A 9,228-nucleotide genomic window follows, 5' to 3' on the forward strand; every position below is an offset into this window, starting at 1 on the left:
GAGTGTGGCATTATGTTGTCCCAGAGTACATCATTCTTCCAAATCCATAATGGCTGAATTTCCAGCAAGGAGGTAAGAGCTGGCTAAACACACCCCCTGGGATGTCTTATTTCCATGGACTCTCCCCCTACCATCTGCACATACCTTCCTTAAGCCTAGCCCTCACTCTGGGTCAAGAGTGTCAAAGTGAAACTGAAACCCAGGCCTCCCCACTGCCTTTGAAGAGCATAGTTTACGACTTCACCTCCTGGCCTGGCATACCTATAGACCAGCACACTGCCCTCCCAGCAGAGTGGTTCTTTATCACCTCTTCAAAGCAGCCTGGCTAATCCACTTAACTCTGACCAATCAGGGCAGACCACTGGAAGGCTGAATTTGGACTACAAACAAGAAAGTCTTATAACTTCTTGTATGTACACGTTAGGAGAAATTCAACAATATAATATTGTTGGATTTACTACTACCATTCTGGGAAGTCTTTGAATGGTCCGGCTAGTCCTCTCCTATCAATATTTATTAATCATTAACTTCCTACCATGTTAACCTATGGGCCATGGGGTTTGCAATGGGGAAAATGACTTGGGCCAGTCTTCTAGCACCAGGGCTTATGAAAACATATCTTATAAGTATTGCCCTAATTTCTACAGGACCCCCACCCTCTGTGCAACTAGGGGAGACTTTAGGGGTTCTGAATCTGTAGAAATATTGCAGATTCTCCTTTTACTGTGTTTCTAGTATCAAAATCGAATTTGGCCAGCAATTTACTATTTCAAAGCAGTCCTGGCACCCAGTGCTGCTTTTAAACTGACCTCAGGCTTCAGCACTGCACACATGCTAGTGCAGAAAAAGCTGCTGGCCTCTAAACTGCCATACCCCAGGGTACTGGGGACTTCTAGGTAGTTTCAATCCCCTGCCCTATTATATATTGGGTGTTTTAACTGTATTCTAATGTGTTCCTTTCAGCTTGGCACTGGCTCTGGGCCTGGTTAGGCAGAGCCCAGGGTCAGTCAGAGTGAGTTACCACCAGTTCCAGTCAGCAAAAAGTTGGGGGGTGCCCAGGGCACAGGATGACTTTGCAACACTCACCCTAAGTGCGCCAGGTATTCTCAGACGTGAGTTCTGGGCTCACTGTGCCACTGGAATCAAGCTATCCTGGCTGAAGAGGGGTGAAACCCCGAAACCGGTCCTAGGATGCTTGTTTCTGGGCCAGGGAGGACCTGGCTTGGCAGTTCGGGCTGGACTGTTCCCATGAGGCACAGGGTCAAGACTGATTTGCATACAGCCAGGTCTAAACTGGGGTGGCATGGTGAGCAAAAGAATGATGGATTTAACCCAGATCTCTTGACTGGGGGAGAATGTTTTGATTTGTTCTGGATTCCGTCCATCAATTGTGTGTCTTTTGCTTTCTCGCCCTAAGTGCGCCAGGTATTCTCAGACGTGAGTCCTGGGCTCACTGTGCCACTGGAATCAAGCTATCCTGCCTGAAGATGTGTGAAACCCCGAAACCGGTCCTAGAATATTTGTTTCCGGTCCAGGGAGGACCTGGCTTGGCAGTTCGGGCTGGACTGTTCCCATGAGGCACACGGTCAAGACTGATTTGCATACAGCCAGGTCTAAACTGGGGTGGCATGGTGAGCAAAAGAATGATGGATTTAACCCATATCTCTTGACTGGGGGTGAATGTTTTGATTTGTTCTGCATTCCGTCCATCAATTGTGTGTCTTTTGCATACGCTGCGCCCAAGCCTGAGAAAAAGGATGGGTGTGTTTATGCATTGTGTAAGAAAGCTGGTGGGGAGCCTCGGCAGAGGGGGTACCAACAGACTGCTCATTTTACCACTGTTTCTGATGCCCCGCCGTCCGTTTGATAATTAAAAGTCATAGATAAAGACATTGTTTGCAAGCAGCGGACAGAGGGTTGCACCAGAGTGCTTACTATAGTCATGTTTGCTTTTTTGAGAACTCAGAATCTTCACACACATTGAGTTGAACTGTGACATTCCTTTAACTTCATCATTTTTCTCTCTGAACCAGAACATCTGGTGTATTGGTTGTAATTAACTATCCACATTGGGGCAGTGGGTTTTGGATAAGGAATCTAAATCTGACGTCTGCAGTGCCTGTGAATGGACATGTCATGCTTGGCTTTAAGTTAGCCCTGGTATCATCAAAGACAGTTGGGTGGCCAGAGTTTGCCACAAGCTGCTCCCGTTTTCTATGCGAGCGCAATTCTGATTGGTTGTTAGATGTCGGTAAACATTCGAATCGGTCGAAACCAGGAAGTGTCGGCCGCCATTTTGTCTCTCGCAGTCTGAGGGGGTGAAAAACAAAGGTGGAGAACGTGAAATGGGGGCAGGGTGGACAGTTCCTGACCCCCTAGCCTTTGTCAGGGGGTCCCAGAAGGACCCCCAAGGGCCAAAAAAAGATTTTTTTTTTTTCTTCAAAAAATCGCGGAGTGCGCACACCCTGCGCGCACGGCAGAAACAGAAAATAATCCGCGAAGTTCGCGCAACGTGCGCGCACGGTGCGCGCAAGCTAAAAATTACATTAAAAAAAATACATACATAAATTAGCATTTAAAAAACCTTTGAAATTCACTGAAAAAACCATAGGTTTCAGGCACGTTATAGTTAGGAATTAGCATTTAAAAAACCTTGCAAATTCACTTAAAAAACCATAGGTTTCACACGTTATAGTTAGCTGGACATTTCACTCATAAAAAACCATTGAAATTCCCCCGTTATAGTTAGTGCAGGCAACTGTAACTCACGCGACCGCAATCCTCTGCTGATGACGTCAGATATTACATCACTGATGACATATGTGTCTTTCTGAAAAATAAATTATAGGAATATATGTATAGCTAAAGATTAATGGAAGAAGACATGGGTAAATAGGTGTCTAAATACAGCATTTTTATATTGTGAAGAAAGAGGGTCCTACAAAGCAGTGGGTCTCAAAATTTACAAAGGTAAACTTCCATCCCTCTTAGAACAGAAGAAAAGGCAGCACTGTATTAGCAACACAATGGTTTGTGGGCGACCACCTGACCAGGTGTTAATGTATGTAAATCAATGCCTTTTTTTCCATTCGTTTCCAAGGCAGGAAACGGTGGTCAAAGTCAAAAGCTGAGGCCTTAACTGTGTGAATGAAAGGAACACTTCGCCCTTCCCTCACCACATGGTTTTGTCAGCAACTTCAAAACTTGTAAAAGGCACTGCAGAGACCTGAGTGTACTGTAAATTGTAAAGCCTGCAGTGTAGTACTGATTAACGTTCTAGTGTGCTTACAACAAAGGGGCAATGCCTATTATCACTGCAAAACCAATGAAGTAAAATGGTGTCAAACCTCGTGCTCTGGCGTCCTTTGTACTGTAATTTTCCCAACACTCCATACACCTGGACGTCGCATTGAAAAAAAAAGTAACATAAAAATAGAATAAACGGCAAAAAGATTTTTTTTTAAAAGCAAGTCTTTTGTCACAGAAACAGTAGGTGATAGAACCCATCTGAAATCTGCAGACTACGGACGTGTTTAATCAGCAACATAGCTGCCAAGGTTTCAGATTGCTATGTGTGACATTTCCATAATTTGAGTGTAATTATGAGTGACATTTCAACGACTGAGAGACACTTTCTCGTGAGCAAAATCAAGTAATGATGACGAGGGAAATAATATAAATGTCAGAAATGTACACCCATTGTAACAACGAGAAACTCTAAGAAGATCTTGAAACTGCTGCAAAGCACCAGAAATGGAAGGGCACTCACTGGGGACAGGCTGCATGCCTGCAGTTCTTAGTAACAGAGGGTAGGCAGGCACTGCAGCTGCTCAGAAGACGAAACATTGATCTGATCATTCATGACCTGCGCTAGCCTAAATAGACAAAGTTGATAGCATAGCAGGAGCAACTAGGAGATTATACCGTCACTCAGGCAATTTTTGTGAGTCTGGCGAGCTAGAGCTGTGGCAACAGGCAGGCCCGGTTCTGGCGGGTGGGCCGGGTGGGCCAGGAAGACCCAAACATGAGCCTGGCCCACCCAAACATGAGCCTTGGCCCTCGCAGTGAATCTGCCGCCCATGTACAACAACAATTAAAAAAAAAAACAGATAACTGGTAATTTATGATCCTGCTGCAGAGCACCCATTTGTCTGTTGGTAGTTTTTAGATGCTGGTAAACTGAATTTTATGGGATTAGCTCAGTGGGTTACTGCCTTTGTCACAGAGATCCTTGTGTTACTTGCAGTTCAGAAGTTACTATCCTAACATAGGACAGTGACCTATGAACTGTCATCAAAGAGCTGCATACAAAATTCGCTTTTTTGTGTTGTGATATAGTTAGAACTTCTCCTTTCATTATTCTAATGTTGCTAAAAAAGAGTTTCTTTGGGCAGTTATACATTTTTATCAGTAAAGCCAACCCCGAACCACTGGAGTACTCTTTAAATCCTGAGTTTGTGCTTCTCCAGACCAAACCCTCGTAAAATATATTGCCCACTAGTATGGATGACATGTGATTTCTACACCTTGTAATCCTCATTGGCTATTGTGACATTCCCCGTAGATTGATTTATTGTCTCTGTATAACGTGTGTGACACCCTACACTGATATGAGTAGTGCTATACAACAAATGAAATGGATATGAGAGAGGGGCAACAGAGAGATGAGGGGCACTGGTGGAGGGTGGCAGTGAGGGAATCCGAGGAGGAGGTCACAGGGTGGGGGTGGAGCTACGCAGAGATGAGGGCACTAGTAGAGGATGGTAGTGAGGGATTCAGAGGAGGAGGTCACGGGATGGGGGAACTACAGAGAGATAAGGGGCACTAGTGGAGGGTGGCAGTGAGGGAAGATGAGGAGGAGGTCACAGGGTGGGGGAACTACTGAAAGAAGAGGGGTACTAGTGGAGGGTGGCAGTGAGGGAATCTGAGGAAGAGGTCACGGGGTGGGGGAGTAACTACAGAGGGATGAGGGGCCCTGTTGGAGGGTGGCAGGGAGGGAATCCGAGGAGGAGGTCACAGGGTGGGCGGAACTACAGAGAGATGAGGGGCACTAGTGGGGGATGGCAGTGAGGGAAGTCGAGGAGGAGGTCATGGGGTCGGGGGAACTACAGAGAGATTGGGGCACTAATGGAGGGTGGCAGTGAGGGAATTCAAGAAGGAGGTCATGGGGTGGGGGGTAACTACAGAGAGATGAGGGGTACTAGTGGAGGGTGGCAGTGAGGGAAGCCGAGGAGGATGTCATGGGGCAGGGGGAAACTACAGAGAGATGAGAGCACTAGTGGAGGGTGCCAGTGAGGGAATCCGAGCAGGAGGTCATGGGGTGGGGGTACTACAGAGAGATGAGGGGCACTGGTGGAGGGTGGCAGTGAGGGAATCTGAGGAGGAGGTCATAGCGTGGGGGGAACTACAGAGAGATGAGGGACACTAGTGGAGGGAGGTAGTGAGGGAATCTGATGAGGGGGTCATGGGGTGGGGGAACTACAGAGAGATGAGGGGCTCTAGTGGAGGGAGGTAGTGAGGGAATCCGATGAGGGGGTCATGGGGTGGGGGGGGAACTACAGAGAGATGAGGGGCACTGGTGGGAGGTGGCAGTGAGGGAATCCAAGGAGGAGGTCATGGGGTGGGGGGAACTACGGAGAGATGAGGGGCGCTAGTGGAGGGTGGCAGTGAGGAAATCTGAGGAGGAGGACATGAGGGGGAAGGGCTACGGAGAGATGAAGGGCAATGTTGGAGGGTGGTAGTTAAGTTATCTACAGAGAAAGAGGTAATTGGTGGGGCGCCAAAAAACACTTCCACACCAGCACTAAAGCCGGCCCTGTCATGGCCTCTCTGTTTTCGTTTATTTAATTAACAGTCAGGTGATTAGGACAACTGTGGAGCATACTTTAAAGTGCGTTCTAATTACATTCACTGCTAGATTCAATGTTTTAAGTTTGAAGGTGATTTTACTATTGTTTTCTACTGGGAATAATGAAAGTGGAATGGAATGGTGGCTGATATGGGGCTGGGGCCCAAGGTCAGCTGTGAGATAAGGTGCAGTGGAGAGGGGGGGATAGAAAAGTGGATAATCAAGCCTGTAAGGGAGCGCGCTGCAGAATCGGGGGTCAGGTGGAGGTAGTAATGAAGAGGGTTTCTCCCTGAAGGCTCGCACAGAGGGGGCCCGAGTAGTGTCACTTGCCTGATACTCCCACCTTAGAAACCTCCTCTTCCCATCAAAGGGACATTACATGGATAAAAACACTTTTTGAGAGTGATAACATTTAGAAAGAGACTTGGAAAAGAGTGCGTTTTACTGGGCCTTGTAAGACTTAGGAGAGATAAAAGAGGGCCCAGAAGCAGGCCTGGCTAGATATATAAGTGATAAATCGGGCCAGCAGTGGCCCACCCGAATGCACCCTTGGCCCACCCAAATAAAAATTCCTAGAGCCGCGCCTGCTTTACAGCCTGGCTGCCGGTCTCCATGGCAGCATAAACTTCATGAGACAGTGTAGGAACTACTTAAATGAATGCAGGATTTAACAGAAAATATATACTTCCTTAAACAATAACACAGGTAGCCATTGGACAGAAAGTATCCACCTGGCTTAAAAGGCAACAACTGACACTACTCTTGGGATATACAACGAAAACATAAAAAAATACCAGATAGCCTCAGATATATAAGGGTTAGCAGTATACTTTAGGGAAAATGTTTGTATACTTCAAATTAGGCAGTATTCTTACGTGGAATGTGTTGAAAGTCATGCCCCATTTCACCAGATTTATGCAGAAACTACAGTGTCTTTGGTGCTCCCGAAAACATGTTTTACACCTTGAATACTTTACCGTGGCAAAGACACTAGTACGTCAACCACAGTTTGAAACTATGGTCCTCAAAGCAGCATGTAGTGCCCTGAAGTGAGCCAACTGAGCTATGTGTCAGGGCTTATTCTGAAGCCCACAAGTGCAGCACTGCTACACAAACCTTCTCACTGTACTGCGGCGCTGTGGCAGGGGCACTGTTTCAGCCTGTTACTTGGTGGTGCTGCTACAAATAAAAAGACCATGAGGTGACAGTTCACTCTCGCTAATTCATAGTGATGTGCAAGTAAGAATTCTTCTCTTACAGCCACGAGAGAAGTGTTTCTCATCAAATTACACTGACAGGCAGGGCCTGAGAGTGCATCTGCGGGTCAGATGCACATTTTGCTGGTGTTTAAACCTAATCTCGCATGACACCCGCAAATTGTAATTGGACAGGTGTGCATTGTTTAAAATGTTGATTTGTTGCTAAACTGAAGTGATTATTTTGTTGTCTTTTACGCTGGGTTTTTCAGTAGGGAAAGACACAGCTGATCTACATTGTCTCCTTCCTTTTAGCAGTGAGGTGGTGTCCTGTACTGCCTATCTATGCTCTTGCACTGATGTTATGTTATGTTAAAATGAATTTTTAGAGCGCACGTACACCGGGGAGGTTTCATGGCGCTGTTTTGGTTGAAATCCAGATCATAAAAAGGGTTTAGAAAGCCTGTTGGATGAGCCAAGTCTTTAAAAGACTCCTGAAACCAAGAAGATTGGTACAGGAGCGAATATCAAGGGGAAGAGAATTCCAAAATATAGGGGCCAAGGTAGAGAACCTGGCACCACCAGTGCGCTTTAATCTAAAATGAGGAATGAGTAATACATTTTTATGGGCTGAGCGAACATTTTGTGTAGGAGCATATTTGTTAATCATGTTGTCAACAAATTTAGGGCTCTTTCCATAGAGTGATTTAAAAATAAGACATCCCTAATGCGCAGCGCTGAACAACCGGAAGCCAATGTAATTGCTTCAGAAGGGGAGAGATATGATGATGCCTAGGGTGATGGGCAGTCAGACGAGTGGCCTGATTTTGAACAATCTGTAAACGTCTGGAAAGGTAAAGGGGATTACCAAAATAAAATGAGTTTGCATAATCCACATGGGACATGACCAAAGCGAGAATCACCTGAATCCGGGCATCATGAGTAAGGTATCTGCAAATCTTTTTTATTCTGCGGAGTTGAAAAAACAAAACTGAGATCACTGAGCTAATTTGAGCCTTCAGAGTAAGATCCTGACTGATGATCACCCCTAAGCTTCTTGCCGAGCTAAAAGGAACAGGGGGCTGGCCCAACTCTGTAGGCCAAAAATGGTGTCCCCTTGGATTTTTACGAGTGCCACCTGTTAAAACAAGCTCCGTCTTGTCCGGATTAAGTTTTAAGTGGTTCTTGGTCATCCATTGACTGATGAACAGCATGGTCGATTGAAAAGCATGAACCGACTCTGAGGAGCTATTGGTGGAAAAAATAAGCTGAAAATCGTCTGCATAGTTGAAAGTGCAGACTTTACGCTCCTTCAGAGTTCGGACAAGAGGGAGAAGATAGAGGTTGAACAGCAAGGGAGAAAGAGAAGAGCCCTGAGGGACTCCACAGGAGATTTTGACTCTAGGAGCGGTAAACTGAGCTGTGCAAACTGCCTGGGAGCGATTTTCCAAAAAGGAACTAATCCAGCTAAGGGCAGGGCCCTCAATGCCTGCATCCCTCACACGGTCGACCAAAAGAGAATGGTCGACCATGTCAAAAGCAGCGGAGAGATCAAGCAGGACGAGAGCCTGCGAAGAGCCACTATCAACCTCGCCCCATAGGGTGTCTAAAACTGTGAGAATAACCGCCTCGGTGGAATGCGCTGGACGAAAGCCAGCTTGATGGGAATCCAAAAATTCGGATTCCTCCAAAAATTCAGTAAGACACCCTGTAACATAAGTTTCCAGAATCTTAGCTAGATAGGGAAGAAGGGAGATAGGGCGGTAATTAGTCAGGATAGATGGATCTGATCCCACCTTTTTTAAAAGGGGGACAACAATTGCCTCTTTAAAAGTAGCGGCGACAGTTCCTTGAGACAAAGACTCATTTAAGAGGTTAAGAGCAGGACTAGGGAGAATGGTGAAGATTTCCTTCAAGATATTGGGAGGGCAACAATCATTAGGAGAGCCCGATTTGACTTTAGAAAGAAGGTTAATAAAAGTATGCTCACTTATAGAAGGAAAGTGCTTGAAAGAACTATGATTTAAAATGGAATGAGAACTAAAATCCAAATTTTGGCAAACTGGGATACTGGACTTAATTTTGTTAATTTTATCAATAAAGAAGAAGTTCAAAGCGTTACAAAATGCTTGTGAAGGAGATGATTTGTGAAGTATTCTATCGGGATTGGACAGCTCATTGACA

This window comes from Triturus cristatus, chromosome 9, assembly GCF_964204655.1.
Source record: "Triturus cristatus chromosome 9, aTriCri1.1, whole genome shotgun sequence".
Taxonomy (NCBI): Eukaryota; Metazoa; Chordata; class Amphibia; order Caudata; family Salamandridae; genus Triturus; species Triturus cristatus.